Below are 26,867 nucleotides of genomic sequence, written 5' to 3'. Positions count from 1 at the left end.
CAATTGTATGCTTGACCTCTCGGGAGTGTTAAGAGTGTCACTAAACTTTATTAAACACTTCAAGGAGTAGCTGTGCTGTGTATTAATAATAAAAGAAGTAATAGCAAAGGGAGTCATTGATAATATATACTGAGAATTTTTATGCTACCCATTATGGCTAAGTTTTTTATAAGCAGCATCTCACTTTAATCTTCACATTAATCAAAGCTGTGAGGTATGATTATCTCCATTTTTCAGATGAGGAGACAGAGGCTTAGAGAGGTTAAGAAACGTGGCCGGGCGCAGTGGCTCACACCTGTAATCCCAGCACTTTGGGAGGCCAAGGTGGGCAGATCATGAGGTCAGGAGATCGAGACCATCCTGGCTAACACGGTGAAACCCCGTCTCTACCAAAAATACAAAAAAATTATCCGGGCATGGTGGCAGGCGCCTGTAGTCCCAGCTACTCGGGAGGCTGAGGCAGGAGAATGGCGTGAACCCGGGAGGCAGAGGTTGTGGTGAACCGAGATGGCGCCACTGCACTCCAGCCTGGGTGACAGAGCTAGACTCCGTCTCAGAAAAAAAAAAAAAAAGAAAACAAAAGTGTCACAGGTCACAGAGGTAATAAGAGGCAGATCTGGTCTTTGAACCCATTATTCTTGTTGACTCTGGAGCACGGGCTTCCAACTATAATGATTTATGTCCCTAAATGAGTATCTGAAAACAAACAAATAAACAAACATCAAAATAGCAGACATCAGGTAAGTTTGAGTTCAAAGTTCAAAGGTATGGAAACTCAAGCTGTCCTGATTTACTAATACAAGCAATCCTCACTTTAAATAGTGCTGCATTAACTAAAACCCCTGCATACAGGAACCACTCTCTCACTTAGCACGGCTTTATGGCGCTGTGGTCTCAATGTTGGTATTCCCCCAAAATTCATACATTGAAACCTAATACCCAATATGATAGTGTTAATAGATGGGACTTTCGGGAAGTGATTCAGCCATGAGTCCTAACCCCTCATGAATGGGATTAGTGCCCTTATGGAAGGAAGCTCGAGGGGGCTCCCTTGCCCCCGTCACCGTGTGAGGGCATCTTTGAAGCGGGGAATAAGCTCTCACCAGACACTGGATTTGTTGGTGCCTTGATCTTGGACTTCCCAGACTCCTAAGCTATAAACAATAAATCCTGGTTATTTACAAATGACCCAATCTAAGATATTTTGTTACAGCCGCACAAATGAACTAAGACGCACGGTGAAGGGGTCAGGTGTCAGTCACCACACAGCTGTTCACAGTGCGTTCCAGTCTGCATGGCTCTCAGGTATGCACAAAGCAAGAACCATGTATAAGAAACAGGGGGAAACCTGGGTGCAGTCCACCCAGGGGTATCCTCATTATCTCACCACCGAGTGGAAGGGGTGGTATAACCAGCTAACAAAAAGTTCTCACATCTGAGATGGTTTGGTTCTCTGGAAGCTGATTCTGGTTTTGATTCGATTTCTCCTTTTAACTTCTATTATTTGCAGAAAATACCCTAAAAATAATTGTACCCAAGGATATGTCTACCTACAACCAACTCTGTGATTTATCCCATTATATTTTGTACATGGTTCTTATGTTTCCAGAGAGCCACAGTACATCACTGCATAATAACTGACTATTATTTTGAAGACACACACACACATACACATACATACACACTCAACTTTGTGTACTCACTTGCCGACTTATTTTTCATAGAAGTATGATTTTCCCTACTCCAATATTTGTTTCGTAACTTTGATTCCATGCACTTCCTCCCACAGTTATCTACTAGGAATATAAGGACTAGCAGCTACCAGTTTATTATAATAGTAGTCACATTACCTAAGTCAGACGTCAAAAAACGACCAGCTCAATTTGTACTGCACCCATATTTGTTTTGACTTTCATAGTATTCCCTTTCCACAAAGCACGTGTCTCCAGTTTGTCACAGGCCCCTAAACTGCAGACATTTTTTTTGTTACTCTGAGCCTACTTGATTGTCTTTCTTGCCCACATCTGTAGACATTTGATTTTCCAAACAAGGCCCAAGCATCATTAAGAAGTAAGTTTGTTGAACAAATCCCAAAATATTAACCAAAGAAAAACATTAAAGAGAAAGAGAATTTTAAAAAAGGAGAAGAAGTCAAAAGTGCAGAGGAAAAGTAAGATATTTTCTTTCTTTACTAAGAAGTTTATTATGAAATGTTTTAGCCATGTGGCATAAATAATATACAGAAAGGCAAGCTACTTTCTGTCAGAGGCATGGGTAAATTTTTGGAGCCCCTCTTTTATGATCGCTTATTCAAAAAGTCACAGTATCTTAGAAACTCAGGTTAAAACAATGCAGGGATGGATTGATCTAGTTATTCCTTTTTGCAATTAGCTGTAAAATTTCAGCTGCTTTTTATTTTGAAAATTAACCACTCAAAGTATGGGTGGTTCTGATCTTTATAATGATATTCTTAACAATTTTAAGGATTACATTGAGTCTTCTCCTTTTTGAAGGTCTTTGAATCAATCTGTTTTTCTAATATTAATCTGAAAATGAAGCAAAAATGAAGATGGAAGTGGAATGTGAAGAAAAAGAAAGAGAAAAAGTGAAAATGGATAGGAAGGAAGAGAATGAAAATGGAAGGGAAAGAAGGAAAAACATGGAGTTAACACATTAACTGACTAAGAAATATTTGCTCAACACTTACTATGTGCTGTATACTACACTAGGAGCTAAGGAAGGGTTCATCAGTAAACAAAGTCATGGCTCTCGTGAAGTTTATACTTTAAAGGGGTAAGAGAAATAAACAAATAAATATAAAATGTTCCTAGCCATGATAAGCGTTATGAAGAAATAGAAAGTGGGTAAGGAAATAGAGAATATTGGTGGACAGGGATTGCTATTTTAGCTAGAGTGGGCAGAAAAGTTCTCTCTGACAAGGAGACATTTGGGCAGAATCCTGGATGAAATGAGGGAGCAAACCATGTGGATACCTATGAGAAGGGCATTCCTGATTAAAGGAACAGCGAATGCAAAGGCCATGAGGCAGAAAGCACAGTTGGCATGATAAAAAAAGGAGCCAGGGTGCTCATGTGGCCGGAGTGGAGGGAATAAAGGAATAAGTGGTAGAGGATTCTGTCAGAGGTGGCCAAGAATGCACTCGTGGGGAGCTTTGAAGGCCAACAAAATGAGCTGGCATTTTATGCTTATCAAGAAGGGAAGCTATTGGTGGGTTTTGAGTTACATGTTCTGGTTGCTGGGTCCAGAATGCACTAGAGGTGGGCAAGAATAGAGATAGGGAAACTAACTGGGGGATGATTATAATAGTCCAGGCAAAGGTGAATCAAGGCTTGCTCCAGATTGACAATGATGAAGATGGTGACAGATGCTTGAATTTGGGATGTATTGGCGAAGTAGAGCAAAGAGGATTCATTGATACTTGTGAGACATGAGAAAAAGAGACAGATAATCAAGGATGATGCCAAGGGTTTAGCTTAAGCAACCGGGATCATGAATTTGCCATTTTCTGAGATGGGGAAGACAAGAAAAGAACTAGAATGTGCATGAAGGATCATCACGAGGTCAGTTCAGGGCATAAAATATTGAGAAGTCTATCAGGCTTTTGAGTAGAGAGGAAGAATTAACAAATATAAAAGCCTGGCATTAAAGAGAGAGGTCAGGAATTGTTAGTGTATGTAGATATGGATGGTATACAGCCGCAAGGCTGGGTGACATCACTCAAGGCATGAAGCATCTAGAGACGAGTTTCAAAGACTCAAACCTGAGAAGCAATGGCCAGTGAGATGGGAGATGAAGCAAAAGAGAGTGCTGTCCTCAAATTAAGTGAAGAAAAGCGTTCAAAAAGGGAGGAGTGATCTACTGTGTCAAATAACACAGTTGACAGGTCAAGTAAGACAAGACTTGAGAGCTGCCCATTGAATTTGGTAATACATAGAGTGCTTTTGGCCATAACCAAAGAGATGTTGATGGCATGGTAGGTTAAAGACTTACTGAAGTGAGCTTCCGAGAAACCAAAGAGGAAAGAGTAGAGCCGTAGAGTAAAGACAATTCTTTTGAGTTCTGTGAATAAGATAAGTTGGATCAGCAAGTTTTTTGTTTGATTGGTTGGTTGGTTAGCTTTCATGATGGGGGTTATTAGAGTCTGCTTCTATAAGATGGGAATGATCAATAGAAAGGGAAAAATAGATAACGCAGGGGGAAAGAGAGTACAGTTGCTGAAAGATCCATTTGGCTGGTGGAAGGGAATGGGAATCAGCATACAAATGGAGAAATTAGTCTAAGATTTTGGGTTAAATTTTGTCCCCCACCTACCTCCCCATTACAAAAAATGTTGAGGTCTTAACCTCCATTCCCACAGAATGTGACCTGATCTGGAAACAGAGTCTTTACAGATGTAATCAAGTTAAAAGGCGGTCATTGTGGTAAGTCCTAATCCAATACAATCAGTGTCCTTATAAAAGGAGAAATCTGGACACTGGGACAGACACACATAGAGGGAAAACTATGGGATGAGCACAGGGAGAAGGTGGCCATCTGCAAGACAGTTAATGCCCTAAGCCACTGAAAACCAGAAAAAAGACCTGAACAGATCCTGCCCTAGCGTGTTTAGAGGGAGTATAGCCCTGCTGACACCTTGATTTTAGACTTGTAGCCTCCAGAACTGGGATACAGTACATTTATGTGATCTAAGACATCCAGTTTGTGGTATTTAGTTGTGGCAGCTCCATGAAAGTAATTGATACGATTTGGCTGTGTCCCCACCCAAATCTCATCTTAAATTGTAACGCCCACAATTCCTCCATGTTGTGGGAGGAAACCAGTGCGAAGTAATTGAATTATGGGGGCAGGTCTTTCGAGTGCTGTTCTTGCAATAGTGAATAAGTCTCATGAGATCTGATGGTTTTAAAAACAGGAGTTTCCCTGCAGAAGCTCTCTCTCTCTTTGGTGCTGCCATCCACGTAAGATGTGACTTGCTCCTCATTGCCTTCCACCATGATTGTGAGACCTCCCCAACCATGTGGAACTGTAACTCCATTAAACCTCTTTTTCTTCCCAGTCTCGGATATGTCTTAATCAGCAGTGTGAAAATGGACTAATACACTAAAACACGTATAGAAACAAAAGCTGACCATCTGTAGTGACAGGTGAGAAGGTAGAGTATATGGGTATAGCTGGGTGGGTAATTCATTGGTAGAAGTATGTAGAATTGTTCTTCTGATAGCTTCTGTTTTATCAGAAGCAAGGACTTTGGGCAAAATGAAGAATGAAACCAGGTATAAAAGAGATGAAGATATGGAAAAGAATAAATTGGCTAGGGGCATGTAGAAGGAGAGTCAGACAGCATGAAGATTTCATTTGATGTTTGTGATCATGAACATAAAATGAGTTCACTCAGCATGTTGGTATGCTTTTCAATGGGTGAGATGTTAGTGCAATGCTTTAGATTTCTCAGGGCTGAGGTTTTGCAAGATTTGAACAAAGGAGGTGATAGGGTGTGTTAGCAAGCCTCTGAGACACCCTGCCATGGTCCTTGTCTTCTGGTATTCATGCCCTTGTGTGATCTTCTCCTCTCCCACACTGAGTATGGATGGCCTTTATGACTGATTAGATATTATGAAGACAATGAAATATGACTTCCAACACTAGATCCCTAAAAGACATAGTGACTTTCACCTTCCATTTTCTTGGCTCACTGTCTCTGGGCAAAGTCAGCCACCATACCATGAGGACACTTCAGAAGTCCTATAGGAAGACCCACATGACAAGGAACTAAGGCCCCATGCCAACAACTAGGACTAACTCTCCAGGCATGTGAGTGAGTCAATCTGGAAGTGAACCCCCCAGCCCCAGTATGATCTTTAGATAACTATACTCCTGGCTAATGCTTGACTGCAACCTCATAAGATACCTACAGGCAGAACCACCCAACTAAGCCAGCCTGGTTTCTGGATCTACAAATGCTGTGTGAGATAACAAATTCTTCTTATTTTAGACTGCTAAATTTTTGTTTAATTTGTTACACAGCAATAGATAACTAATACCAAAGGACAGGATATTTTCAAGGGAATGATTTTAACGATAAACCATGGATAAGCAGGGAAGAGAGGAAGTATAGCGAGTGAAAAAACAGTTGGGTGGATTATGATTGAACAAAATCCCAACTTCTCGCCATGGCCCACATAACCAGCTCCCATTGCTCTCTGACATAGTCCCCTACCCCCCACTCTCTTTCTCATGGAGCAGAGTCACACAGATTCTGTTGATGTTATTGTTGTTTCTTTAATACACCAAGCCCTTTCCTGCCTGAGGACTTCCTCCAATTGTGAGTCCTTTACCCAGAACACTCTTCCTCTAGATCATTCCATTGCTGACTCTTTCTTATTCTTTAGATCTCAGGATAAAATCACACACTCAGAGAGAACCACCTCATCTAATGTGGCCATCACTCAACTCCCCCAAATTATGTTACACCATCACCCATTTTTAGCCCTTTCATATGTTATAGCACTGTCTAAAATTATTTTATTAGTTTGTTCATTTGTCTACTTATCTAGCTCCTCAACAAGAATAGAACAGAACAGGGACCTCGTTTATCTTGCTCACTTTTGTGTTTTCAGGCATCTCAAATAGTGCCTTCATCATAGAAGGATCATCATAAACAGTGACATGCGTGAGTGGACAAATAAGAACCAAATACAATAACTTGAATCTGCTTTACACAACAGCATAGAGTACTGGCAAGGAAATGCCAGTTAGACTGTAACTGAGCACAGTGAGAGAGCAGCCTCGAGTGGCTGAACAAAAGATACCTTTAACCTTGGAGGATTCCAAACTGCCATTCATGACTCAGCTCTGGGAAGGAAGACAAACACAGCTAAACCAGATCCTGGCTTCTGGATGGAAATGTCACTTTAGCCACAGTAACATGTATTCCAATATGACAGGAAGGAGGTGGGAAGAAATCCTGGATGTGACCAACTCTCTATCCCCACACTTTAACCAATCCTATTTAGGGAGCTTCGGAAGCACCTACTTTAGTTTATCAGGACTTCTTCAGCCCTCTGCATATGGCCATAAGGTGAAGTCAGTGTTATCTGCGCAGCTATTCCTCCAGTTTTGTGAAGCTTCAAAGAAAATTCCACTGAAACAGGAGTGATCTCGTATTCATTCGCTGCCATGCATTATGTTCCATCCTAATTGGGCACTCTGAATCCAACATTAACACATTATTGGCAACTAAACCCACAGCAGCCTTGCCCCAATTAGGAATTTATAAGCTTTTGACACACCGCATGAGGCATGTTTAACCATTAAAGACAAACCTAGGAACAGTTGGCTATTATGCTCAGCTGCATGTTGCTCCATGACTGCAATTGGGCAACTCTAGACTTCAAAGGATGTGAAACCCCACTCCATCTCTTCGTGAATCACTATCCTTTCAGAGTAGATCCCAGCACATTGCAGAACCATTAAGACACATGTTTTATGTCTCAACCAGAGAAACAAATTCCCGTGTTGAAAATGAAACCATTTTCCCTCTTCCTGATGGAAGATATGAGATCTTGTTTTGAAAACTGTTGCAGAGCAATCACAAATTCATCATCATATTTGGGAACTGCAAATGATTCATAACCAGTCATTCTTAATCAGTGGCAGATTTAAGTAGCTCACAGCCAATTGTATAACAATTGGAAAGGCTTCATTTCATCCAACCTGAAACACAGCTGTCAGGATGGGCCCCAAGAGTCACTTGAGTGGTGAAAGTAACACCTAGCATTGGACACTAGGCACGAATGTGCAAATGATGGTAAAGGAAGTGAAGAAATACACTATTTATAATGTTTATCATTTTTTTCTCTTACTGTATGTTGTAAGTGGTAAACATTTACCTGAAAGAACCCTACCAAAAATCTTGTTTTCTTTTGATAAAAGACCAATGCTCATCTCCTGAAGAGGAAGTCCTGAGCAATTTTTCAAGTTTCAAAATTAAACCTGTCCTACCTGAATCTGACTGTTATTCACTGAAAAATAAAAAAGGACAGAAAAGAGCTCTCCATGATTCCAGTGGAAGTTTAGGGCCCTTATTAGACTGTGAAAGGCTTCAAGAATCAGAGAGATACTGAGCAGAAGAGAAAGAAGAAGAGAGAAGACAAAGAAGAGAAAAGCAGGAGACAGGAAAATGAGGAGAAGGAGAAGTGCTGAGCAGGAGAATAAAAGACAGACCAAGCAGAAGCAAACCAAAGCCAAAGGAGTTCCTTTGCTGGCTGCGGGTGGATTCACTGACTCTGAGAGGCCACGTGGCTCTGCCTGGGATCGAGGCTCTTGAGAAAGAATGCCCTAGGTGGAGGGGCCTGCCTGGGGTCACATCAGCCCATCCATCTGTTTGTCGTCCCAACTACATCTGTCTCTGCTCTCCTCTAGCTCCGAGAGGCTGCCTTCCACATGGGCATCACTGGGCTCCAGCTCCTTCACCAGTGCCTACATTCAGGCTCAGCCAATGGAAGCAGGCACCAGATGGATATCACAGGCTGGGAAGTGAGAGAGATCAGAGCACTGCCTCTATTGCCTCTCTGGCCACGTGTCTCACGCTGGCTTCCTTCCTCTAGGCTACAGCTCCTCCCAAAGGCCCCTCCTCCACTGCCTCAGTTGCACTTAGCATCTGCAACGATCATTCCATCTTCTTGGCCCTTCAGGCTAAGCTTTCCTTATGACTTCCCACGGTGGTTAGTCTTAGGTGTCTCATCCTCCCTTGCTAGTTTTCTTAACCTACTCATGCCTTTAGAAATAGTAACTGTAAAAAAAATCTCTGGTTATCCTCAAGGATCTGGAACCAGAAATACCATTTTACCCAGCAATTCCATTACTGGCTATATACCCAAAGGATTATACATCATTCTAGTATAAGGACACATGCACACGTATGTTCATTGCAGCACTATTCACAATAGCAAAAACCTGGAAACAACCCAAATGTCCATCAATGATAGACTGGATAAAGGAAATGTGTCACATATACACCATGGAATACTACGCAGTCACAGGAAAAGGATGAGTTCATGTCCTTTGCAGTGACATGGATGAAGCTAGAAACCATCATTCTCAGCAAATGAAAACAGGAACAGAAAATCAAACACCGCATGTTCTCACCCATAAGTGGGGGTTGAACAGTGAGAACACATGGACACAGGGAGGGAAACATCACACACTGGGGCCTGTCGGCGGGGTGAGGGGTTAGGGGAAGGATAGCATTAGGAGAAATACCTAATGTAGATGGCAGGTTGATGAGTGCTGCAACCACCATGCACGCGTATACCTATGTAACTAGCCTGCATGTTCCACACATGTATCCCAGAACTTAAAGTATAATAAAAAAAAGAAAGAAAAAAAAATCTCTGGTCAAACATCTGAATGGAATTCTGTTTTCTGCTGGGACTCTGAGCAGTACAGGAAGCAAGGACATACCATCTGGTGCCCTCCTGGTAGCAGCTGCTCCAACTTTGGCAGATGTGGGGAACTTGAGACTTTCCACTTACCATCACCATCATCATCACCACCCTGATTCAGATGTGGAGGATATGTGTGTGTCTCTTCTAGGGAGGTTTGTGGGCTTGTTTATTTTTACTTGGCATAGCCTCTCCTCTTTCCAAATATCTTGGACCTCTCTGGTCTAAGAAGAAAAGGGAGAGAATTTGTATTTCTTTTAGCACAAACAAACATACAAGAAAATGTGTATCTGGTAGACATGATAAGTGTCTCCCAATAGCCACTGCCCACTCCCTTTTTTCTTCTTACCAGTGGAATCCTAACTTCAGGTATCAGGTTCTCATAGTAAGCACAGACCATCCGCATCCTTAGAGTTCGTGTCTTGCTTAAAGCCTTGGCCATCCCTGATAATTTTATTCCCCTTCATTCAGTTGGAGGCATATGAGTTGATTCTTGCCAATGAATTATGAGGGAAAGTGTTCTTGGAGCTCCGGGGTTCTCCTGGTTTTTAAAACGAAGACACCAAGTGACCTTCTGGCCTCAATGATATCAAAATGGAAAAAGAGGACGGAACTTTCCTGAATCTTTAGTGATGTTGTTTTGCTGCTAAATTAACCATCCTCAGGGCCATCCTTCCTCTGCATTTCTAATTCTATAGGATGATAAATCTCCTTTTGGTGTAAGTCATTATGAGTCAATTTAGTAGTTATTATAGCTCAATTCATTCTGACACAGAGGCTCTCATTAGATGGTGCACTGAAGCCAGGTGTTACTAGTCACATCACAGTTTTCACATTAAAATAAAGATACAAACTGTGCATAATGCTGCGTTTGGGTTAGAAAAGATCATAGTGGACACTGTTCTATGCTGGCAGACCCCCTGGGTTACTAAATTCTTTCAATCTCCCTGCCTTCTGTTGGCACAATGTGTACAGGGCATACACTACTTATTCTTAACCTGTCATGTAAGTGGCAGTGCTCTTGCCTGTGATTGTTTTAGGAAGGGGTAGGAAACCGTATCCTACCCCAATATGATGTGTGAGGAGGACTTCTAAGGAGCAGAGAGTAAAAGGGGGTTTGCCAGGGACTACAGGGAGAGGAAAACAGGGAGCTATTATTGAGTAGGAATAAAGTTTCAGTTATGCAAGATGAGTTCCAGAGAGCTGCCACTGTTCAACATAGTATCCATAGACAACAATGTATTGTACACTTAAAAATCTGTTAAAATCTAGACTGGGTAAAGAAAATGTGGTGCGTATACACCATGGAATACTATGCAGTCACGAAAAAGAGCAAGATCTTGTCTTTTGCAGGAACATGGGTGGAGCTGGAGGCTATTATCCTTAGCACACTAACACAGGGACAGAATACCAAATACTGCATGTTTCCCTTATAAGTGGGAGCTAAATTATGAGAACTCATGGATACAAAGAGGGGAACAACAGATACTGGGGCCTACCTGAGGGTGGAGGGTGGGAGGAAAGAGAGAATCAGGAAAAATAACTAATGAGTACTAAGCTTAATACCTGGGTGACTAAATAGTCTGTGAAATTAACCCCCCATAATGTGAGTTTACCTGTATAGCAAACCTGCATATGTACCCCTGAACCTAAAAGTTAAAAAAAATTGTTAAAAATAATAGATCTGATGTTAAATGTTCTTACTACAATAAAATCAAGATAAATTAGAGAGAGAAATACCTCAAGCAAAATTAAATAATTTAAAAATAGGTAGGACAAATTAGGCAAAGGGAAACATTAAGATAGAGAAGAAGAAACTGTAAGAACAACAGTAAAGGCAGTTTCTTTTATGAAGCATAGACTATGTGCCAGACACTCTTAAACAGCTGTATGCTAACAAGGAACGCTCTATCGGTTATCTTGGATTTTCCTGATGGTCTGCCCTGGAGGTGGGGATTGTTATCCCGTCTTTCAGATAAGAAAACTGAGACTCTGAGTTGTATAACTCAAGGTTACAAAATAAATAAACATAACATATGTATAAATACTTTGAAAAATGTAATTAAAGTTCTCTTTCCTGGACTTTGAACTTGCAATTCCTTCTCTCTGGGGTGTTCTCTCCTATCAGAAGTGCCTGTCTCTCCCACCCCCTCTTTACCTGTCCCTCTCCTGCTTGCCCCTCCGATCTCCCCTTAGCTGTCACTCCCTCCCTGAGGCCTCCCTGAGGCCCAAGGCTTGGCAAGGCCTCCTTCTTTAGCATTTATCTTTCTGCATTTTCCTGCGTGCTCATCTGTGCCCCCACCACCACTAGACGAAGGGCTTCTGTAGAACAGCAGCCTTGTCTGTTACAATTTCTCCCATAACCCTAGTCCTTTGCACAGGTCATGTTTCAGAAAGATCTTCCAAGTAAATGAAAAGATGCATCTGCTTATGACAACCAGGGAGAATACATCCTATCATATACTTCAACATGAACTCATTACCCTCTGGGAAAAAAAAAAAAAAAAAGGAATGAATGCCTATTACCCATAGAGACAAATAAATGATGTCATCATTACACACTAATTCCAAGTTAGCAAGCTAGTTCCTCTTTTAAAAAAAGACAAAGCATTCGACCAGACAACAGAACTGTAAGCCTTAATGCAATCTCTACAAATGACCTCTAAGAAGAAAGAATAATTTTTATAAAACAAAAAAAAAACACTTAAAAATAAAGCAAAGCAGTCAAATAGGCTCCAAATCTAAAGGTGTGAACCCCACGAAGCCTAAGCGAAATCTTAGACTCTTCCTCTGAATCTCCTACACAAACCCACATACTAACCCATTCCTCAAGCCAAGAAAGAAGAAACCTAGAAACAGAAACCAAAAGATGGTGTTGAACTCCCCTGCTGAGGATTTTATTGCCAAAGCACATAAACCAAAGGGCTTCAACAATACTAGTGAGATATTTTCTCCCACGTGTTTGATTTGTAGCCCAGTTGCAAACCTCCTGAAATCAATTATGGCCCAGGACTCACCATTCCCAATAAAGGTTGTGATAAAATTACTAAGGACTTTGTGTCCAGATGGGGAAAAAAAGAAAAAAAGTCAAAATGAGGAAAACAATGTCCTCCTGTGAATGGGGCCAAAATTCCTTCTTAGCAGCATTTTATCACAAGACATATTATCTACTTTCCCACCAACCACATCCTCCAGTGATACTGCATTTGAACTCTGGGATTTACAGCATCACGCATTTGGGAATAGTTTATTTTTCCATGCTGGTAATTTTAAGGAAGACAAAAAAAAAAAAAAAAAAAAAAACCTTAAAAAAAAATCCAATTGGCCGACAGTAAGTGGTGGAGAAAACAGAGGAGAAATTTGATGGGAAATAAAGTAACTACTTGGAGAAACAATTCCATACAAACCAAATACTATGCCTCGCTGGGTAGAAGACTTTTATGTGTTAGGCAGAATAGCATCAAAAGGCTTCAAAAGGTTCGGACTGGACAACAATAATATTTCTCTTGAAAAGGGCTAATGAGCTACTGCTACACACAGGAATCTTGGAGGCCTATGTCCCAAAGCTAGTATCGTCTGCAGTGACCTGAGAGATTGTTAGATAATGTCATAGTGTCTTGTGCTATTTCTTAAATGTGGATTGGGATAATTAACTACTGAATATTGTGGGGAACGTCTTGATACACCTAAAGTAGGGAATAAGCTGCGCGCACAGCCAGCTCCTCCAAGGAAACCCATATAAGGGCAACATTCCTGGCCTCGAGAACATCAAAATTTCTTTGCCGTCTCCTCTCTGTCCACCTGGGCCAACTCTGTAATATTCTGTATGGGGTGAGGAGTTCATTCCTGACCTAAAGATGATCAGCTCTTGAGATGAAATGTGCCAGACGGACATCCCTACATTACCTCATCCTCGTTAGCTACCAGCTTTGCAAACCCCAAGGGATGATGTAGCCCTTGGTGAAATGCACCCCAGGGCACTACTTCCATGACCTTTTCTAGGCTGCTTTCAGTTACAGACCACTTTAAACACGTGTTTTTCTTTTATTTTTTTCCCTGAGTGTTCTTCTTCAACCTTCAGACACATATTGGCAACCATTAAAACACACTCATCAATACTTTTTGGGGGCAGAGAAATCAGAAGGTGCCAGTTTAAACTCAAGTCTCTTCCTTCACGTCCTTTCCTCAAATGTTATCATCTTTCCAAAGTTCCATGCTGCTAAAGATATGACCAAGATACGGTTTCACATAAAAAAAATAAAATGTGGGCCAGGCATGGTGGCTCGCACCTGTAATCCCAACACTTTGGGAGGCCAAGGAGGGCGAATCACCTGAGGTCAGTAGTTCGAGACCAGCCTGACCAACATGGAGAAACCCCATCTCTACTAAAAATACAAAATTAACCAGGCATGGTGGCACGTGCCTATAATCCCAGCTACTTGGGAGGCTGAGGCAGGAGAATTCCTTGAACCCAGGAGGCGGAGGTTGCAGTGAGCCAAGATCATGCCATTGCACTCCAGCCTGGGCGACAAGAGCAAAACTCCATCTCAAAGTAAAATTAAATTAAATTAAATTAATTAAATTAAATTAAAATGTGACTTGTTTCCTCAAACTAAAGATGTGCAGGTCACAGATAGTAAAAGCTTAGCTTGACACATCTTACCAGCAATTTAAAAAAATTAAACACACACACACTCCTTTTCCTTGATCCAAATGTCTGCACTATTTGTTAAGAAGAAAATAACGGGCCGGGTGTGGTGACTCACGCCTGTAATCCCAGCACTTTGGGAGGCCAAGATGGGTGGATCACGGGGTCAGAAGATCAAGACCATCCTGGCTAATATGGTGAAACCCTGTCTATACTAAAAATACAAAAATTAGCCAGGTACGGTGGCGGGCACCTGTAGTCCCAGCTACACCGGAGGCTGAGGCAGGAGAATGGCATGAACCTGGGAGGCAGAGCTTGCAGTGAGTGGAGATCATGCCACTGCACTCCAGCCTGGGCGACAGAGCGAGACTCCATCTCAAAAAAAAAAAAAAAAAAGAAGAAGAAGAAGAAAATAACCAAAATTATTATAAATACATATATACATTTTAACTCCAAAAATATGAAGAGTGTAATGCATTATGAATAATTAGAATCATCAAGTCCACATGGATCTAAACAGTATTATATGTTCAGAAAACTGGTAAATGCATGTAAAGGAAGTGTAACCATCCACTGAAGTAGGTACTTTCATTATCCGCCTTTTACAGATGAGGAAACCAAAGCAGAGGCAGAAGTAACCTACCCAAAGATACACAGTAGGTAAGTGGCAGAGCTAGGGCTCAGACCCCAGCAGTTGGGCTCCGAAGCCACACGTGTAATGACTATATTATAATGCTTTACTCCAGACAAGTGGTAAATAAAAGGATTTATTGAGCACCTACTATGTGCTGTGCACTGTGCTTGTTGTGGGGAGTGTAATATGGGACAGAAAAGTAGACACAGTTCCTGCCTCAGGAGAATCCTAGTCTTCCAACATTACCCAACCAGGAGTCCTACAAGGAGCTGTCAGAGCCTTTAGTGGGGTTTTTGTTTCAATTAGGAATGAAAGTCTTTGCTCTTTTTCTTTGAGACAAGGTCTTGCTCTGTTGCCCAGGCTGGAGTGCAGCAGTGCAATTACAGCTCACTATAGTCTCGACCTCCTGGGCTCAAGGGATCCTCTTGCCTCAGCCTCCTAAGGTAGCTGGGACACAGGTACACTCCACCACACCCTGCTAATTTTTAAGTTTTGTGTAGAGATGGGGTCTCACTATGTTACCCATGCTGGCCTTGAACTCCTGGGCTCAAGAGATCCTCCCACCTCAGCCTCAAGTGCAGGGATTACAGGCAGGAGCTACCACACTGGCTGTTTGCTTTTTAGGGCTGCTCATACAGAGACCCATGAATGGGATGCCCTTCTTTGAGGATGACATTTTAAGGAGCATCTCATTGGCCCTAATTTGCACACTATTTGAAGTACACGCTCCTCTCAGTTCAAAATTGCCCTTTCGGGATCTCAGTGCACATATAGGACCTCCTCTCCATTTCTCCTGCGGTGCTTAGAAAATGAAAGCTACATTCCTCCTTTCAACAGCCCCAAACAGTACAGTATCCACTTAACCAGTTACAGGATGGAACCACCTCAGTGTATCAAGTCGATAACCTCAAGTAGATAAACTCTGAAAACCTTGGGAATGATTAGCCTTAGAAGAAAGTCAAGAATAAATTCATTTATTATAAAAATCATATACTCCATTAAAGGTTATTCATTTCTACAATGTTAGGACTATTTAATTCAGGATCAGAATTTCACAGGGCCTACAAAAACGGTTAAGACCTGGCTAGGCGGGGTAGCTCACGCCTGTAATCCTAGCACTTTGAGAGGCCGAGGTGGGCGGATCACTTGAGGTCAGGAGTTCGAAACCAGCCTGGCCAACATGGTGAAACTCCATCTCTAATAAAAATACAAAAAAATTAGTGGAGCGGGCACCTGTAATACTAGCTACTTGGGAGACTGAGGCAGGAGAATTGCCTGAACCCAGGAGGCAGAGGTTGCTGTGAACCGAGATCACACCACTGCACTCCAGCCTGGGCAACAGAGTGAGACTCCGTTTCAAAAAAAAAAAAAACAAAATGTTTCAGACCTGAAAACAAAATATTTCTAATGTGTGAAAAGGAAATATCAATATCACACATAATAGGTGTTTAATAAAGTATCTACAAAGCAGAAAACTATGTAAATATGATTTTGTGTGGGATGTGGTTGAAATCAAATCTATTATAGTATGTGGTAGAACATTCAGATATAAGAGCAACACGAGTTTGAAGAAAAGAAATTTGTGAAGAATAGTGAGGAAGTCTAAAATTTAACTGTATGTTGGATTAGGCTTCCGAAGAGCAACCCAAAGCAATTATTTTAACTTTCCTGCTCTTGGAATTTTTTAATGTTTCTTTTAATTAATTGTCTGAAGTGAGTGGCCCATTTTGCAGGGTAGTGTTCCCTTGAATTCATGCCCCAGGTATTTACTGAGTGCCTACACTGGTGAATGACGGTCACATTCCTCGTCAAGGCTTACGCCTCATCAACATCTTCAAAGCCCTGCTGGGTCTGCTCTGGCACCAGGATGCAGAGACAAAATCAACAGTGTCTCCTTACCTGACTGTCTTTGGCAAGAGGCAACATGACTTTGCCTTCCCCAGGGAGGAATGTTGCCTGCGCCCAAGAGCGAATCCAGCCGGGTGAACCTGCTCACCTCTCCGCGCCCTCCCTCTGGTCTGAGTGATTCAGAGGGAGACCTGCCGCATTAGCGCTCCTGACTGGGTTTGGTGAGCCTGAGAAACAGGCAGCTTGCCCTTTGATGTGTCTAGACACAGCGATGATTCAGAGGTCCCTCTCCGGAGTGCCCGTGAGGAGTGCTGGAAATGTCAGGAGGAAGAAGCCTGCCTTCCTGAGGTTCCTGCTGAGCAAAGCAGGCCCCAGGCTGGACATCAGTTCTCTCTAGCTACTCCCTCTCTTCCCCTGAAGGAACCAGATGATGAATCACCCGCTGGAAAGATCCAGTTCTTTCCTTCCTAATAAACAAAATACAACTTTCAAGCCTCATTGAAAAAGTAACCAGGCCTAGTGCCCTCTAACGACACCTGTTTACCTATTTATTTTGCCATGGCTCAGAAAAGATGCATGGTGTCCTGAGGAGGACTAAAGTGGTTTTCATATGTAACTCACCTCCCCAGGTTCCTTTAGGTGTTTTCTAGAGTAGAGGACCTGAGCCTGGGGAGTAAGGGAGGCAGAGAAGGTCTATGCATCCCTGAAAGGCGGTCAAAGCGTGCATGAGCGTTCATCAGGGCAGGGATTTCAGCTGGGGATTCGAAGATCTGTTAGCTCTCCAGACTAACTGAGCTCAAAGTCTTGAATTTGTATGCAGGGCCAGGCAATGTTCTATACATTCATGTAATCCTCCTAACCAAGTTACAAATTGACACTACTATTTCCACATCCCCGTCTTACCAACTCCACAGTAAGCTACCAGTAACCGTGGCATAGCCAGGAATCTGACCCAGGCACGCTGGCTTTAGCATTCATGCACCCAACCACTGTACTGCTTAAATAAAACACAGATAAAGTGACTGACTTATCTACATTTTAGTTGTACCTAGTCTGAGTGAGAAGTTAGGAAGGAAAAGTAGCTTCGACCAAGAAGAAATGCAGAATTACCTGGGCTGTTTGTTGATCAATCCACTAGGACATTTGGCAAATTTTCCCATGCTTACTATCTCGTGTCTTGGAGATGTGTATGTATATGTGTGTGTAGGGATGTGTGTGTGTGTGTGTGTATGTGTGTATAATTTGTGACCCAAATTTTAGTAGGTGAAAAATCAGTTAGATTCTGATCCTTGATTATTTTATTATAATTTAGTTTCCTATTGTAAATAATTTGAAACATGATAACTATTTTAGTAATTTTGGGGAAGACAATGTCTGTTCAAGGACTTTTTTGATTAGCATTTTGAAGTAAACATGTTTGTTCACTAAATAGGGAAACCCATTGTTTGGAGAACTGGCTTTGTCTTAAATGATGGTCTTCACCAGAAACCGAAGTTCATGAGTTTGCGAGTCATCTCTGACTCGTTCTTCAGGTTTGCATTAAAATTCGGGAGAAAAGGTTTATAATCTAGCTGGGTGTTTTACTGCTGTTTTTCTTGTTGTTTTGCATTAAAGATGCTCAAAATGAATTGAGAAATAAAATCAGCCGTGCATAAAACACGGGCTTAGCCTCCTGGTCAGTGTCATGAGCAGAGGCAGAAATGGTTCCGGTGGCTGACTTAGTTAGGGAAAGGAGTAGTACTTGGGCATTAAAGATTTACCAAATTGTATTTTTGCAATTCTATTTTTGGGGCTCTGCCGAGCAAAAGAAAAGAAAAAAGAAAAAAAAGAAGTCCTGCAGCTCATGAACCTGGACTCTGAACATCCTCTCTTTAGTTTACTATGAAGAGAAAATTCTTTAATGAAAAACAGTGAACAGTGCTGGGATGAAAGTTTAAGTTCTTTTAATTAACAGCTTTCCTGTGGTTCCTGAATTTCTGGCTGAACAAGCACAAACTGGTGAATAATGAAGGCAACCAAAGTAAAATATAGGAAACCGAAGTAAAATACTAAAATACTGACTTTACTGAAGGTCCTTCTTGAGGATGAAGAGTTAAGAAAATGATCGCACTAAGGGTTCCTTACTTAAGTAAACACTTGACAGGAAGTGAGGTGAGAACTACTTTGTCAGAAAATGTGTGGGACGCTGGAAGATTCTTTAATGCAAGTCACAGACTGGCAGTTTCCCAGCCAAATGTGGACCTCACATGTGTTTTTTTTTGGTTTGCATGATGTGCTTTAAACTTTTGAATTTGTTGACAGTTTTTAAAAATTGAGGGATTGCATTCTCAAAGTTGATATTTTTCTCTTGCCTCCAAAAGTTAGATCTGTTGCCAGCCGGGTGCAATGGCTTATGCCTGTAATCCCAGCACTTTGGGAGGCCAAGGTGGGTGGATCACCTGAGGTCCGGAGTTCGAGACCAGCCTGGCCAATATGGTGAAACCCCGTCTCTACTAAAAATACAAAAATTAGCTGGGCATGGTGGTGCACACTTGTATTCTCAGCTACTTAGGAGGCTGAGGCAGGAAAACCGTTTGAACCTACTAGATGAAGATAGAAGTAGCCAAGATAACATCAGTGTACTCCAGCCTGGGCGTCAGAGTGAGACTCTATCTCAAAAAAAAAAAAGTTAGCTCTGTCTATGGTGGGCCCACTTTCTGCTAAGAACAGTTGGCTACAGCTGGGTAACAAAGCCCCCTTTAAGCAGGCCAGACCTTGGCTGGTTTGCCTGTTTCCACCATTCTGTAGAACCTCTCACCTGGTCTATCTCACCCAAGCAAAGCTCTGGCTTTACCTCATACGCATTTAGAATTTTCACAAGTGCCGTGGCCATGGACCACTCATTTCTTCACTGCAGGTCTTATTTTATTCACTTCAAAAAAAATTTTTTAAGTTGAAAACTAAAGATCTCTTTAGTTCTGTTCAGCTGTAAAATTCTCTAAGAGAAGCACTTTCCTACCCTTATGAAAAATCTTACTGGAAAAAGTGGAAAAAGAAGCTAACATTATTTTCCTCATGATTTCTGGGCCTAGAAATTTCTCTAGAGTACTATGATTTGCACGTCTGAATCTTTTGTTCTTTTATTTCATCCTCTTTTATTCTTTTCCATTAAAAAAAAAAAATCAATCTGTTCCCTGCTCCCTCACACATCTTTGTCCTTTCTTCCTGGTGACATCTTCGGTTTCCAGACTGACATTGCCAGTCATGATTTCCAGGACCCAACTGATTAAAAAATTCTTATTTTCTTATATGAGCTATATCACTAAATTAATATTCCAACCTGATCTGTAAGAACATAGCCGCTATTGGACTGCAGATATATCTACAGATGCCACCAGGGCACCTACAAGACAGGAAGACACTGTCTAGACACTCGCCTTCTGTTCAGGGCAGGCCATGAACTGGTGACCACCTGGGCCTTGTCCAGTTTACAGGCATGTATCATTCAGCCCATTTTGTATTTTCAAAAATAGGAATCTATTACTAAGATTAAAAACATAAACGAGACATTTCACAAACAATCCAGATTCCTAACCACTATTTAAAACGGGAGATGTGTCTGACATAGGCCACATCCCCAGATGGCAAGAATTAGCCAAGCAGCTTCCCCTTGAGATGGGTCTGAGCTCTCCAGTCTGCCACAGGCCCCACCTGGCTTGTTTGCCCATATATACCATTTTTCTAGCTCCAGAAAGCACTGGAATCTGATCTGCAAGTTCCTGTTTGGGTTTGAAATGCCACTGTACTTAAACAATGAGATGCAAATCTAATTCGCATTCAATACCCACATCCTGGTGGAAAAAGTGCGTTCTAGTACTATTCCCATTTTACAGATGATAAAATGAGATTTAGAGAAATGAAATCTGTTGCCCAAGGTACATGCCTAGCAAGTAGACCCACCACGGCATATCTGACCCCAAAACCCATTTCCTTTACCAAATGTGGTGCTTTGTCCTTCTTCTCCCTCTCTTCCTCCCTTTTTTGTTACTTCTTTACTTCTTTCCTTCCTGCCTGCCTGCCTCTTTCCTTCCTTCCCTCCCCCCTCTTCTCTTCTCTTCTTTTCTCCCTTCCCTTCCCTTCTCTTCCGCTCCCCTCCCCTTCCCTCCCCTCTTCTTTCTTTCCCCTCCTTCCTTCCTTCCTCCCTCCCTCCCTCCCTTCTTCCTTCCTTTCCTTTCCTTTCCTTCCTTCCTTCCTTCCTTCCTTCCTTCCTTCCTTCCTTTCTTTCTTTCTTTCATATAGTGCTTGTAGAAACCAAATTGACTGAAAAGAATGTTTGGATTTGAATTCTTGGCTTCTTGTCTAAAATTGGAACATTTGCCGGTTCGTCAATACTAAGCGCTCATTCTCTGACCTCCCTCCACTTCTTAGTAGTGGGCTGGAGCTGAACAACTGCTGTTCCCAGAGCACGGGCACAGCTTCCCAGGCTGCTAAAACTCCCATCATTTTCACACCTGACTCTCTTCAATCCCTCACGCTCCTGACAGCACCCACTGCCACCAAAGTTGACTTCTCCATTAGGAATAGTGTCGGGCCCCAGGACACTTTTAGGGGTCCACAAAAATGTTTTTATTTCAATTTATTTTAAAATCAGACGGAAAAAGAAATATAATAATGGTAATGAATATGTCATCATGAATCCAACCTGTATTTTTCTTTATGCCAATGCAGTCATTACAAATAATTTCTTATTTGTTTTAATTGGAGGAAGTTTAATGATGGAGTATGTCAATTACTTTTCACATCGAGGTTGAGAACACAGACCCTAGAGCCAGACTGCCTGGGTTGGAAACCAGGCTCTGCATCCCCAACCGATGTGACCTTGGATAAGTTACTTAATCTCCTCATCTGTAAAATGAGGATAAAGTCATTGTCTCCTTTTAGACTTGTTCAAGGATTAGATGAGTTCATATACATGTAAAGCACTTAGAAGAGTAAATGCGACATACATGTTTAATCTTGTTAGCTACATTTTTATGGAATGAATGATTGTGTTACCACCTCCCCCACAATGTATATGTTGAAGCCCCAACCCTCAACGTGGTGGTATTTGAAGATGTGGCCGTTAGGAGGTAATTAGGGTTAGAGGAAATTGTTAGGGTGAGGTCCTCATGATGACATTAGTGCCCTGGTAAGAAAAGACACTATGTTCCCTTTTGCTCGCTTGCTCTCTCTCTCTCCCTGCCACATAGCGAGAAGACAGTCATCTGCCAGCCAGGGAGTTATCCCTCACCAGACCCCAACCATGTGGGTATGTTGGTCTCACATTTCCAGTTTCCAGAACGGTGATAAAAATAAATGCCAATTGTTTCAGCCACCCAATGGGCAGTATCTTGTTATGGCAACTCTAGCTAAGATACATGTCCAAACACAAAAAAAGTTTTCTTCAGCTGTTAACATTTGATGACAACTGCCTAACACCTTTCTAACTCAGGGCTTTTCAACCTTGGCACTATAATATTATGGATCAGATTTTTGCTATTGTTGTGGGAGGCTGTCCTATGCATTGTGGAGTGTTTATCAGCCTCCCTGAACCCTGTCCACTAGATGACAGTAGCATTTCTCAATGTGACACCAAAAAGGTCTCCAAACACTGACACACATCTTTTGCTGGGGTTGGAGGTGGAACTGTCCTTGTGGAGAAGCACCAAGCTAATGCATGTCAGTCCTGAACTATGGGGGCTCAGCAATCAACAGAGCTCAGTGCCTCTAGCATCTGCTTACCTTTCACTCGCCAGGAGTCCAAAGAGGAAATTCACTCTGTACATTAGATTTTGTTTTGGGTTCCCACCTATTGGCAAAAGCATCTTCGCTGATATATATTTTAGTTGCGACGTCTATGGAGAAGCTTCCTGACTTTTTATACTGTCATTCTTCATTATTAAAAGCAAGTCTTCATTAAGGTCTTGCTTTGGAATTACACAAGGGTCAGGTTTTATGTTTTCCCCTTGAGAAGCCCCTCCGAATTCCCACTGTCAGCAGAGTAACAGAACTGAGGGGATCGGGAAGTTGAGTCAGAGTCCCCCCCCACCCACCCACCATTCCTCCCACCGTCACTTGCAACACAAAGAGATCGCCCTAGTACTTCTTTCCTTCCTTTTCCAGCTATATTGTGGTGTGACTGACAAATAGGAATATTGAAGGTGTGCCCCGTGCTGTTTTAACATATGTATGTGCTGAGAATGATTATCACAATCAATCTAATTCACACACTCATCACCTCACATAGTTACCTGTGTGTCGGGGGTGTGGAGGCCTTTCAAATGTGTCCTAAAAGATGACACCCAATAGCAAGGCAGGCATTCAAAAACCCCAGGCTGCCCTGTGTGTATCAAACCCTTGAGTGAGAGAAGCAGTAGTCCCAGAGGAAGTGGGCTGATCCATACATTCAACCCTCAGGAGGTACTCTTAGAAAAAATAACCTCTATAAAAATTAGCCAGCCGTGGTGGTGCACACCTGTAATCCCAGCTACTCAGGAGGCTGAGGCAGGAGAATGGCTTGAACCCAGGAGGCAGAGGTTGCAGTGAGCCGAGATCACGCCACTGCACTCCAGCCTGGGCAACAGAGCAAGACTCTGTCTTAAAAAATAAGTAAATAAATAAGCTAGAGGCAGCAGGTAGAGTGGTTAGGAGCTCAGCTCCCCAGTCAGAGAGATGAATATGACACCTACTACCAATCTTCCAGTGGCTTCTCCATAAAATGGGAATAGTGTCATCTTTACCCAGAAGAATGGTTGTATGAGTTAAAGACAATTAGGCATGCAATGCCCTTTGCTCAGATCTTTGAATTTGGTTCATTATCATGATAAGAACAGCAATATTAATAAACGATATTTACTGAGCACTTTCTATGCACTAGACTCTGCTAACTGCTTTGCCTACATGCTGGCATTTAACTCTTACAACAGCCCCATGGTAACTGTTATTACCAGACTCATTTTATGTGGGTCAGAAACTGAGATTCAGAAATGTTAAGTAATTTTCTCCAGGTCACACAGCAATTAAGTGTTGGAGCCAGGATTTGAATCTAGTGTTTGCCATCCTAACCACACTATTTATTTACTTAATGTTCATGAAAACTTTATCAAGTGGATACTATTAGTGGGCCCCATTTTACGGATGAGGAAACTGAGGCACAGAAAAGTTATTTAACAGGTCACCTAGCAAGGTCAAAGTCAGCCATCCCTTTTCTGCTGTGCTGGGCACCAGATGCTGTGTCAAGTCCTTGGTGTACAGTCCTATTTGACCTTTGCAAACATGGAGAAAGTGATTATCACCCACATTCTAAATCAGGACATCAAGACTTGAAGATGCACCATCAATTGCTCCTGGTTACACAGCATAATTGAGATTCAAATCCAGCTTTGGCTGGTCACAGAGCTTATGCCTTAGCTGTTACAAAACCCAGGGGCCTCCCCGCCCTGTTCCAGCGGTCAGGATCTCAAGCAGCCACCTCTCTCATTGTATTGTATTGTATTGTATTGTATTGTATTGTATTGTATTGTATTGTATTATTGTATTGTATTGTATTGTACTGTATTTTTGAGACAGAGTCTTGCTCTGTCACCCAGGCTGGAGTGTAGTGGTGCCATCTTGGCTCCCTGCAACCTCTCCCTCCTCAGTTCAAGTGATTCTCCTGCCGCAGCCTCCCGAGTAGCTGGGATTACAGGCATGTGCCACCACAAATGGCTAATTTTTGTATTTTTAGCAGAGACAGGGTTTCACCATGTTGGCTGGGCTGGTCTCCAACTTCTGGACTCAGGCAATTCTTCCCAAACTTTCGTCTCCCAAGGTGCTGGGATTACAGGCATGAGCCACCACGCCCGGCCTCTCCTTCTTTCATGTCTCCTTCCCCCATATATCCAAAAACTTAAGGTCTTTTAGGTCTAGCCTCAAACTAGGACTAAACTTTAATCTCAGGAACTCAGTTAAAGGTCACAGCTCTCAAGCAGGGGAACTGTGTGTGTGTGGTGGGCGGGGGCGGGGTCTGCCAATGATTGCCAGCTGAACTTCATCACCTCCACGACTCACTGCTAAGTCATTTCATACACATGTTGCAAAATCGAACCCAGACATTTCTTATATCCCTCTTAGGCAAACAATTTAAACAATTAAAAAAAAAAAAAAAACTTGCTTTCTTATCAAACATCTATAAAACTCGAAGAAAAAAATACCCATTTGAAAACAATTCCGTACGTTTAGGTGAGAATCACTGGTATTAGAATAGCTGAGTTGATCAGTTATTTTGATAAACATGCCTTTAAAATTAATATTCTTACTTACCATTTGCAATAGCAAAGCCCAAGAAGCTCCAAGGTTGAGAAATACTTAAATCCAGTCTAGTCCTCAGAATTTGTTCAGGGAAGCAGAACCAGGATGAGTGAGTTTGAAGAGGTTTTTTTGAGATTAGATTGTGTATGACTGTGGGAGCCGTTCCTGAAGTCAGCAGAACCGGCTGTTGAGAAGATGGGCTTGAAGTAGGAAGGCTAAAGAACAGCATGAAAGCTCTGTGATACACTGCAGCTGTGACTTTTCTCGTGGTCTCTGATCTCAACCACGCACGTGACCTGCATGAGCGGTGGAGCCTCCTCACCACGAAGTTACACATCTGCCTGGACCAAGATTTGAAGACCGGAAGGAGTTGGTCAGCAGGGGCTTCAGGAGCCAGGAACAGAGCCACTGCCCAGCACCAAGGAGATGAGCCTGCTGACCCCCCACAGCCTGCGGCAGCTGCGAACATGTTGGTTCCCTGCTGACCCCCAGATACTTCAAACTGCCTGCTCCTCACTTCCCTCTTCTAAGTCACGTGCACATTTCTCTTGCTAGCAGCTCCCAGCAGGGGATATAGAAGAACACAAATTCCGGGAAATGTAGTCCCACTTTAGCTAAATTGGCGTGGTGCAAATTCTCCCTCAGGAGATGGGTTTCCATACGTGAACATTAATAATAATAGAAGCTAATGTATTGCATCATTCGTTCAGGCATCCATCCATCTATTTATTTGTTGAGCATCCCTTGTTGGGCATTGGAGAGGCACAGGGGAACAGAACAAGGTCACAGTTCCCATGGAGCCCCCTTCGTTTTTCTTCCAGATACTGGGTTTTCTGCTTTGAGATTCAGATGAGGCTTTGGCTGACCACAGAAACTGCGCCCTCCTCTGAGACAGAGCCTACTGGCCTCTCCCTGGTCCGGTGTTCTGGATCCCAAGAGGCCACTGCTCTCCCTCTCCCATGTCTCTTTTTCCCACACATCCCAAAACTTAGGATTTCAAATGGAATTAGATGCCTGACTTTGACCTTGGACCCAATCTTTCCCACCTCATCAATTTCTCTACAAAGTGGCCAAGCTGATACTTTTAAAACATGCATGATGCCTCTCCCTGCCCTCAATGCGCCAGCGGTTTCCCAAACTCCGTACAAATATAAAAGCCAACGTCATTACCATTGAAAAAGGTCTGAAAAGCCTCCAGGGTCTGGCCCTGGCCCCACCTTGGCTCCCCCACTCCAGCCCACTCTCCACTCCCCACTCCAGCCCACTCTCCACTCCCCACTCCAGCCCACTCTCCCACTCCCCACTCCAGCCCACTCTCCACTCCAGCCCACTCCTCACTCCAGCACACTCTTCACTCCCCACTCCTGCCCACTCTCCACTCCCCACTCCTGCCCACTCTCCACTCCCCACTCCAGCCCACTCCCCACTCCAGCCCACTCTCCACTCCCCACTCCTGCCCACTCTCCACTCCCCACTCCTGCCCACTCCTCACTCCAGGCCACTCCCCACACCAGCCCAGCCTCTTGCTTTTCCTTCACTGCACTAAGAGCTGCTGCCCCCACCTCTGTGCCCACCAGGTGCCTCTGCCTGCAGCGCTCTCCCACAAGAGTGTCACAGGGCTTATCCTTGCTTGCTTGCTTTCTCCACTCAACTGTCATTTCCTGAATGAGGTTTTCTCTGTCCCCTCTGTAGAACCCTTTAGGACATTCCTACTCAAGGCACTCAGCACTACCTGACTTGCTATATATTTGTTTGTTATCCTTGGTGCCCCCTATTGCAATGGGTACCCCAGGAGGGCAGAAACTTGGTTTTATGGATGGCAACTTTTCCCTACCTACCCCTGTCCCATTCCTTTGTATTATTTCCTTCACAGCACTTATCATAATCTGGAATTGACTCATTTATTCTGATCATTTACATTTACATGTTTACTGCGTGTCTCTCCTCACTAGAACACAGGCTCTTG

The sequence above is a fragment of the Mandrillus leucophaeus genome, unplaced genomic scaffold (genome assembly GCF_000951045.1).
Source record: "Mandrillus leucophaeus isolate KB7577 unplaced genomic scaffold, Mleu.le_1.0 Scaffold19, whole genome shotgun sequence".
Lineage (NCBI taxonomy): Eukaryota > Metazoa > Chordata > Mammalia > Primates > Cercopithecidae > Mandrillus > Mandrillus leucophaeus.
The sequence above is the reverse complement of the archived record's forward strand: the minus strand, read 5'-3'. Positions refer to the sequence as shown.